Source organism: Piliocolobus tephrosceles, chromosome 5 (genome assembly GCF_002776525.5).
Source record: "Piliocolobus tephrosceles isolate RC106 chromosome 5, ASM277652v3, whole genome shotgun sequence".
NCBI classification, from domain to species: Eukaryota; Metazoa; Chordata; class Mammalia; order Primates; family Cercopithecidae; genus Piliocolobus; species Piliocolobus tephrosceles.
This window is the reverse complement of record NC_045438.1, coordinates 135,807,194-135,817,364: the sequence shown is the minus strand read 5'-3', so window position 1 is coordinate 135,817,364 and position 10,171 is coordinate 135,807,194.

The window sequence follows — 10,171 nt, the reverse complement described above, 5'->3', positions numbered from 1 at the left end:
CACTCTGTTGCCCAGGCTGGAGTGCAGTGGCGCGATCTCAGCTCACTGCAAGCTCCGCCTCCCGGGTTCCCGCCATTCTCCTGCCTCAGCCTCCGGAGTAGCTGGGACTACAGGCGCCCGCCACCACGCCCGGCTAATTTTTTGTATTTTTAGTAGAGACAGGGTTTCACCGTGTTAGCCAGGGTGGTCTTGATCTCCTGACCTCATGATCCGCCTGCCTCGGCCTCCCAAAGTGCTGGGATTACAGGCGTGAGCCACTACGCCCGGCCTGAAATTTATATCTTTATAAAGATAAAGATCACTGTAGCTTCCACCTTCCAGGCTCAAGTAATGCTCTTGCCTCAGCCTCCTGAGTAGCTGGGATTACAGGTATAAGCCACTGCACCCTGCATCTCCTGGCTTCTTTGACTTGACACCACTTGTTCCTAGCTCTCATACTTTTCAGATAGCCATTTCTTAGTCTGCTGCTTTAAAGACTCTGCCTCTGCCTCCCATAATATATTGTTCCTTATGACACCTTCATTTGTCCTCTTTTTATTTGCACAGAATTTTAAGCAAGTTTACCCATTCCTCTGGAGGCAACTCCCACCCATAAAATCTGTGTCTCTGTTTAGACCTTGTATTAGTCCATTCTCACACGGCTATGAAGAAATACCTGAGACTGGGTGATTTATAAAGGAAAGAGGTTTAATTGACTCACAGTTCTGCATGGCTGGGGAGGCCTCAGGAAACTTACAATCATGGCAGAAGACACCTCTTCACAGGGTGGCAGAAGAATGAGTGCCAAAGTGAAGGGGGGAAGTCCCTTATAAAACCATCAGCTCTCATGAGAACTCACTATCACGAGAACAGCATGGGGGAAACTGCCCCCATGATTCAATTATCTCTACCTTTGACACATGGGGACTATTACAATTCAGGGTGAGATTTGGGTGGGGACACAGAGCCAAACCATATCAAACCTTAAGCCAAAGTTCCAAGCGCCTAATGCCAAGTTCCCATAAGCTCGTGCACACAACATGTCTAGAAAAAATTCTACTTTTTTCCCCAAACATGTCCCTCACAGTGAATTCTCTAAGTCAGCAGTCCCCAGTCTTTTTGGCACCAAGGACTGGTTTCATAGAAGACAACTTTTCTATGGACAGAGGTGGGGGGAATGGTTTCCAGATCAAACTGTTCCACTTCAGATTACCAGGCATTAGATTCTCAAAAGGAGTGTGCAACCTAGATCCCTCGCATGCTCAGTTCACAATAGGGTTTGTGCTCCTGTGAGAATCTAATGCTGCTGCTGATCTAACAAGAGGCAGAGCTTGCTCGCTGCTCACCTGCTGTGCACCCCAGTTCCTACCAGGCCACAGACTGGTAGTGGTCAGTGGCCCAGAGGTTGGGGGACCCCTTCTATAAGGAACAAGCACTTACATAGAGCTTACTATGTATCAGACACTTATGAGCACTTTTGCAATTTAGTCTTCATAATAATCCCAAGAGGTAAGTACTCATCACCATTTTATACATGAGGAAACAGACATTTAGTAACAGTTCCATAGCTGCCTAGTTTCTTCCCCTTATTCTCCCCCAATTCCCTGTTCAACCATTGAGATCTGTTGAGCCTTCCTCTGTCCCTTCTCTCAGTGTCCCCATCAGCTTGGACTCTCACACAACTCTCTCACTAGTCCACATCTTTCAGCTATACTGTGTTGTTTCAGGGCCCACCATTCACCTCTCCCTTCATGCCCTGCCCTATTCCCACCACACCAGTGAAGACCTCCCTTCCTGGGTTATCAGGCGTGTCACTTTCAGTGAGGCCTCACCTCAGCTGAGGAGGTGAAAGAAGAATAGCTTCTCCTGTAAGTAAGAGGAACTCATCATCCTTGCCAAGCTTTCCATCAACCCCAAACTTCAAGTATTGTTGTGTCCTTGTATAGTAAGTGAATATTTCTACATAATAAAATATTTCTTACAACTCTTTGCCAAATGAGGACATTGCTCGTTTTTTCAGACAAGCTAATGTTTGATTTGAGGTTGAAGGAGAAAAGGGATTTGTTCTCCAGTAATAAGCATTTTTGCTGGTGTTTGACAAACAAAAAAAGAGCAGTTCTTTTATTAGATGCCACTGTCAGACCTCATGGAGTCTGACAGTTGCTATTCTAATTGCTCAGACTATGAGAAGGTAACACAGGTTAATTGATGAATACTTTCCCCTCTTCTGCACCTGCAGAAGATGTATTGGAACTGGCTTTTCTGTGAAGGCAGGTTGTAGAGACAATGACAGTTCTTCCAAATTACCTTGTCCTCCTGCATGGTTTTGTTTCTCACCGAGAGTTACTGAAAAAAAAAAAAAAAGACATTTTGCAGTTTCATCTACCCATTTTCTTCTCTCTCTCAAAAATAATTTTTTTTTTTTTTTTTTTTTTGAGACGGAGTCTCGCTCTGTCACCCAGGCTGGAGTGCAGTGGCCGGATCTCAGCTCACTGCAAGCTCCGCCTCCCGGGTTTACGCCATTCTCCTGCCTCAGCCTCCAGAGTAGCTGGGACTACAGGCGCCCGCTACCTTGCCCGGCTAGTTTTTTGTATTTTTTTTTAGTAGAGACGGGGTTTCACCGTGTTAGCCAGGATGGTCTCGATCTCCTGACCTCGTGATCCACCCGCCTCGGCCTCCCAAAGTGCTGGGATTACAGGCTTGAGCCACCGCGCCCGGCCATAATTTTTTTTAAAGACAGAGTCTTGCTCTGTAGCAAAGGCTGGAGTAGAGTGGCACGATCTTGGCTTACTGCAACCTCTGCCTCCCAGGTTGAAGCAGTTGTCATGCCTCAGCCTCCCAAGTAGTTGGGGACTACAGATAACTTTTGTATTTTTAGTAGAGATGGGGTTTCACCATGTTGGCCAGTCTGCTTTCGAACTTCTGATCTCAAGTGATCTGATCCACCCACCTCTGCCTCCCCAAGTGCTGGGATTACAGGCGTAAGCTACAATGCCTCACCCAAAAATAATTGTTTTAAAGCAGTTCTCAAGGTTTTCTAAGTTTGCTCGTATTCTTTTAACTCTTAAATAACTTCAGGTAAGTGGAAGCTGAAAAGTTACAAAATGATAGTTGCAAGGGCCAAGCAGTGCTGCCTCCCTGTCAGAGTGAAACTTTATTCTCTCTGATGCAAAATAATATGATGGTTGTTCTTCCAGATCCATGGTTACCATGACATATTGTTCTATATTCTTGATTTAAGAAAGCACTAGCACTGCCCAGTCTCTGTGCCCTCTGATTGCTGTGTCAAGCAAGCTTCAGGTTGCACACCCTGCCTTCCGTAAAGAACTTTCCTTACTTCGTCCCCAATTCCCTGATGTCTGGTCTGTGACCTGGTGCTGAAACTGGCTATGACACTGTGCTTAGACTTCCCCTTAAAATTCTGCATTCTGTTCTGGACCGGTTTCCAACCACAATGACACAACTCCCTGATGTACTGTTCTTGAATCCATCTCTACTATTCAGGCTGATTCCCAGCGATCTCATGTCCTTCTATCACTGCCTTTGGTCTTGCAAATAGACCCTACAGAGCCCCACAACTATTTCACCAATCATTTGGCCAGGGAGTAATGCAAGAGAAAGAAATTGAGGGCAGGAGAGAATGATGAGAAACTGAGGGAGCAGCTTGGGGTTGAAAGGCTACATCAGAAAGCAGTTCTGTGATTGGGAGGCAGGTGGCTGATGTTACTGCAAGGAGTATCAAAAGCATCTGTACTGAACTTCAGAGTCAGGCAGAAAACAAAACAGAAAGGACCTTCTTTTCCTCTGAGTCTGGGGAAACTGAGAGAGAAGGAGAAAGCCAGGGAAGGGGAACTGACACTTACTGAGCCCTTGCTATCTGCCAGGTGTATATTGATGGGCACTTTTCATAGTTATCTTTTTTGGTCAACATGACATTCCTATCACATATATATTATTATTTTTATTTTAGAGAAGAGGAAACTCTAAGTTAACGTGCTTAAGATCACAGAGCTTGTGAGACAAGATAAGGCTAATTTCAAAGTTTTTATCTTTATATACCAAACATTTCTAGTTATATTCTAGATATAAGCCAACAAGGAATTCAGAGGTAAAACTTAGAAAAAACTTCCAGATACTGTTAACTCCACCAACCTGAGCTAAAGAATGAGGCTAGAGATGAACACACACACACGCACACGCATACACACAGTCACACACACACCTCTATCTTTTTAGAACTTTATTTTTATTTCTTTATTTTTTTGAGACAGAGTCTCGCTCTGTCACCCAGGCTGGAGTGCAGTGGCATGATCTTGGCTCACTGCAACCTCCACCTCCTGGGTTCAAGCAATTCTCCTGCCTCAGCCTCCCAAGTAGCTGGGATTACAGGCGCCCGCCACCGTGCTGGGCTAATTTTTGTCTCTTTAGTAGAGACGGGATTTCGCCATGTTGTCCAGGCTGGTCTCGAACTCCTGGCCTCAAGCGATCCACCTGCCTCTGCCTCCCAAAGTGCTGGGATTACAGGCGTGAGCCACCAGGCCCAGCCTAAAATTTTGTTTTTATTATTTTTATTTCAATAGCTTTAGGGGTACAGGTGGCTTTTGTTTACATAGATGAATTGTACAGTGGTAAAGTCTGGGTTTTTAGTGTACCCATTACCCAATAGTGTATAATGTACTCAGTAAATAGTTTTTCATCCCTCACCCCACACCCCGCTCCCCACTTCTGAGTCTCCAATGTCCGTTATACTACTCTGTATGGCTTTGCATACCCATAGCTTAGCTTCTACTTACAAGTGTGTGTTAAATTAGGTTTAGCCTAAAGCTGCTTCCTTACATGTTTTAAGTTCAGCCTAAAGGTTTCTCCATACATAGTAAACTGAAACCTAATTGGATGTGTAATCAGAATGAAACCTACTCTAGTGCCAATCACTGAGTTTTGGCCAATCAAAGGTGACCAACAGTTCAAACTGTGTTCAAATAAGGCAAATGCTGAGCTGTAACCAATCCGGCTATTTCTGTACCTCACTTCCATTTTCTGTACCTCACTTTCCTTTTTCTGTTCATAAACCTTCCACCACTTGGCTGTTCTGGAGTCTCTCTGAGCCTACTCTGGCTCAGGAGGCTCCCCCAATTCACAAATTGTTCTTTGTTCAATTAAACTCTGTTGAATTTCACTTGTCTAAGGTTTTTTTTTTTTTTTTTTTTTTTTAACAATGAGAACACGTAGTACTTGGTTCTCTGTTCCTGAGTTACTTCACTTAGGAAAATGGTCTAGTTCCATCCAAGTTGCTGGAAAATATATCATTTCATTCTTTTTCGTGGATGAGTACAATTTCATGGTATATACACATCACATTTTCTTATCCACTCATCAGTTTATGGGCACCTAGGTTGATTCCATATCTTTGCAATTCTGTGTATTTTTGACATAATGACTTCTTTTCCTTTGGGTAGATACCCAGGAGTGGGATTGCTAGATCAAATGGTAGATCTACTTCTAGTTCTTTGAGAAATCTCCATAGTGTTTTCCACAGACTTTGTACTAATTTACATTCCCACCAACAATGTATAAGCTATTCCTTTTCACTGCATCCTTGCCAACATCTATTGCTTTTTGACTTTTTAATATCAGTGATACTGGCTGGGATAAGGTAGTATCTCACTGTGGTTTTAATTTGTATTTCCAGGCTGGGCGCGATGGCTCACGCCTGTAATCCCAGCACTTTGGGAGGCTGAGGTGGGAATTCGAGACCAGCCTGACCAACATGGAGAAACCCCATCTCTACTAAAAATACAAAATTATCTGGGCGTGATGGCACAGGCCTGTAATCCCAGCTACTCGGTAGGCTGAGGCAGGAGAACTGCTTGAACCCAGGAGGCAGAGGTTGCAGTGAGCCAAGATCTCGCCATTGCACTCCAACCTGGGCAACAAGAGTGAAACTCTGTCTCAAAAAAAAAAAAAAAAAAAAAAAATTTCCATTTCCGCGATGATTAGTGATGTTGAACATTTTTTCATATGTTTCTGGACATTTGTGTATCTTTTGAGAAATGTCTGTCAATGTCGTTTGCTCACTTTTTAATGAGATTATGTATTTATTTATTTAATTTATTTATTTATTTTGCTCATTTGTTTGAGCTCCTTCTAGATTCTGGATATCAGTCCTTTGTCAGATGTTTGCAAATATTTTCTCCCATTCTGTGGTTGTCTGTTTAACTCTTGATTATTTCCTCTGCTGTGCAAAAGCTTTTTAGTTTAATTAGGTAGGTCCAATTTATTTATTTATTTTTGTTTCTGTTGGATTTGTTTTTGAGGTCCTATTCATAAATTCTTTGCCTAGGCCAATATTCAGAAGAGTTTTTCCAAAGTTTCTTCCAGAATTTTTATGATTCCAGGTCTTAGATTTAAGACTTTAATCTATCTTGAGTTAATTTTTGTATACGTTGAGAAACAAAGATCTAGTTTCGTTTTTTTCTTTTACTTTCTTTTTTTTTTTTTTTGAGACAGAGTCTTGTCTGGGTTTCTCCTGCAGCCTCCCAAGTAGCCGGGAGGCGCACGTCACCACGCCGGGCAAATTTTTGTATTTTTTTTTTTTTTTTTGAGACAGAGTCTCGCTCTGTCGCCCGGGCTGGAGTGCAGTGGCCAGATCTCAGCTCACTGCAAGCTCCGCCTCCTGGGTTTTACGCCATTCTCCTGCCTCAGCCTCCCGAGTAGCTGGGACTACAGGCGCCCGCCACCTCGCCCGGCTAGTTTTTTGTATTTTTTAGTGGAGATGGGGTTTCACCATGTTAGCCAGGATGATCTCGATCTCCTGACCTCGTGATCCGCCCATCTCGGCCTCCCAAAGTGCTGGGATTACAGGCTTGAGCCATCACGCCTGGCCAAATTTTTGTATTTTTTAGTAGAGACAGGGTTTCACATATTGGCCAGGCTGGTCTGAAACTCCTGACCTAGTGATCCACCTGCATCGGCCTCCCAAAGTGCTGGGATTACTGGCATGAGCCACTGCTCCCAGCCCTAGTTTTGTTCTTTTACCTGTGGCAATTCAATTTTCCCAGCACCATCTATTGAATAGGGTGTCCTTTTTTCAGTGTATTGTTTTATCTGCTTTGTCGAAGATTAGTTGGTTGTAGGTATTTGACTTTATTTCTGGGTTCTCTATTCTGTTCCATTGGTCTACTTGTGTACTTTTATACCGGTACCATGCTGTTTCGGTTACTCTAGACTTGTAGTGTTATTTGAAGTTGGGTAATGTGATGCCTCCAGATTTATTCTTTTTGTTTAGGATTGCTTTGGCTATCTAGGCTCTTTGTTTGTTCCATATGAATTTTAGGATTGCTTTTTATAATTCTGTGAAAAATGATGCTGATATTTTGATAGGAATTGCACTGACCCTGTAGATTGCTTTGGGCAGTATGGTCATTTTTCATATTGATTCTTCCAGTCTATGAGCATGGCATGGTTTTCCATTTATTTGTATCATCTATGATTTCTTTCATCAGTGTTTTGTAGTTCTCCTTAGGGAGATCTTTCACCTCCTTGGTTAAATATATTCCTAGACATTTACAATTTTTTTGTAGCTATTGCAAGTAAGACTGAGTTCTTGATTTGATTCTCAGCTTGGTTGTTATTGGTATAGAGCTGTTCTATTGATTTGTGTATGGTGATTTTGTAACCTGAGACTTTACTGAATGCATTTATCAAATCTAAGTCTTTTGGAGGAGTCTTTAGCGTTTTCTAGGTATACACTACATTACTGGCAAACAGAGATAATTTGACTTCCTCTTTTCCTATTTGGGTATGCTTTCCCTTGTCTGATTGCTCTGGCTAGGACTTCCAGTACTACGATGAATAGGAGTGGTGAAAGTGGGCATGTTTGTCTTGTCCAGTTCTTAGGGGGAATGCTTTTAACTTTCTTTTTTTTTTCATTTTTTTTTTTTCTGAGATGGAGTCTCACTCTGTCACCCAGGCTGGAGTGCAGTGGCGGGATCTCGGCTCACTGCAACCCCTGCCTCCAAGGTTCAAGTGATTCTCCTGCCTCAGCCTCCCAAGTAGCTGGGACTACAGGCATGCACCACCATGCCTGGCTAATTTTTTTGTATATATTTATTTATTTTTTTTAGTAGAGACGAGGTTTCACCATTTTGACTAGACTGGTGTTGAACTCCTGACCTCAGGTGATCCACCTGCCTTGGCCTCCCAAACTGCTGGGATTACAGACGTGAGTCACTATGCCCGGCTGGCTTTCAACTTTCATCCATTCAGTATGATATTGGCTGTGTGTTTATCATATCTGACTTTCATAATTTTGAGGTTTGTTCCTTCTATGCCTAGTTTGTTGAGAGTTTTTATTATAAAGGGATGCTGGATTTTACCAAATGCTTTTTCAGAAATTGATTGAAATGATCATATGGCTTTTGTTTTAAATTTTGTTTATTTGGTGAATCACATTTATTGACTTGCATATATTGAACCATCCTTGCATCCCTAGGATGAAACCCACTTGATCATGGTGATTTATCATTTTGAGGTGCTGTTGGATTTGGTTTGTTAGTATTCTGTTGAAGATTTTTGCATCTATATTCATCAGGAATATTGGTCTGTAGTTTTCTTTTTTGTTGTGTTCTTTCCTGGCTTTGGCATCAGGGTAACACTGGCTTCACAGAATGAGTTGTGTAGGATCCCCTCTTTCTTAATCTTTTGGAATAGTTTCAATAGGATTGGTACCAGTTCTTCTTTGAACGTCCGGTAGAATTCAGCTGTGAATCTGGCCCCGGGCCTTTTTTTTTTTTTTTAAGATTTTTTATTACTGATTCAATATCACTGCTTGTTACTGGTTTGTTCAGGATTTCTATTTGTTCCCGATTCAAGCTTAGAGGGTTGTATGCTTCTAGGAATTCATTCATTTCCTCTAGGTTTGTTCAAGATTTCTATTTCTTCCTGATTCAAGCTTAGAGGAATGCTTCAAGGAATTCATTCATTTCCTCTAGATTTTATAGTTTGTATGCATAGGGGTGTTTATAGTAGTCTTAGATGATCTTTTGTATTTCTATAGTGTCAGTTGTAATGTCTCTATTTTCAATTCTTCTGTTTGTAAATGCAGCTTCTGCACAAGATTCCTGTGAACTGTAGAAAATTTTATTCTTTTCACTAAGCCCAATTAATTTAGCTTAGCTGGAGAACTATTAAGAAGTGTGAAGACACAAATAAGAAACGAATGACTTTATTCCACAAATATAAGTAAAGGAAATTCCAGTGATGGCTTTTGCCACGTGAAGAGAAACCAGGCTAAGTTGAACTATTAATATTCACTTTAGACTGCGTAATTTCTAAATGGTAACTATTCATACCGACCATTCATCTTAACCATACCTTTCAGGCTTGGCTTAGACACTGGGACCTTTGTGAAGGAAGAGGCCTGAGGGAACTGGACTGTAGGAGTTGGATGGTGACAGGAAAGCTAAGGGTGGGGGTAGGTGTGCATCTGGGCTTACGTTGACTATATAAGAAGGAGAGTCAAAAATTATAAGGACTTTTTAAGATTTTGGAAACTTTTGCACCTTCTTCATTTTCACTATTTTTTATTCCTCTTTTCTGTTTTCTGATTGGGAATAGCAATAAAATCTCAAACATGAGGAAAATACAAAATTATAAAACAACTTAACATTTTTCCATGTGAACTTATTCTTGGTGTTCCTGGGATGTCTATAGACAATGTTACAGTAACTTTTGACTACAGAACTTTTTTTTTCAAATGATATAATATTGATAAAGCAATTGTAGGGCTCCCAAAATAAAATGAGTTTGTGTTTTGAGCCAATGGATGAGAAATCTGCTGGCGAAATGGTCAAATTTTATGTATGTATCTAATAGCCATGTAGTGGAACAAAAATTTAAAGGCATTGTATTATGTTTATTTTATTTTAATTAAAACAAAAAATGCATTTACATTATTTATTTAAATTATAAAATATTACAGAACAGGCCGGGCGCAGTGGCTCATGCCTATAATCCCAGCACTTTGGGAGGCCAAGGCTGGTGGATCACCTGAGGTCAGGAGTTTGAGACCAGCCTGGCCAACCTGGTGAAACCCTGCCTCTACTAAAAACACAAAAATTAGCTGGGCGTGGTGGTAGGTGCCTGTAATCCCAGCTACTCAGGAGGCTGAGGCAGGAGAATCATCTGAACCCAG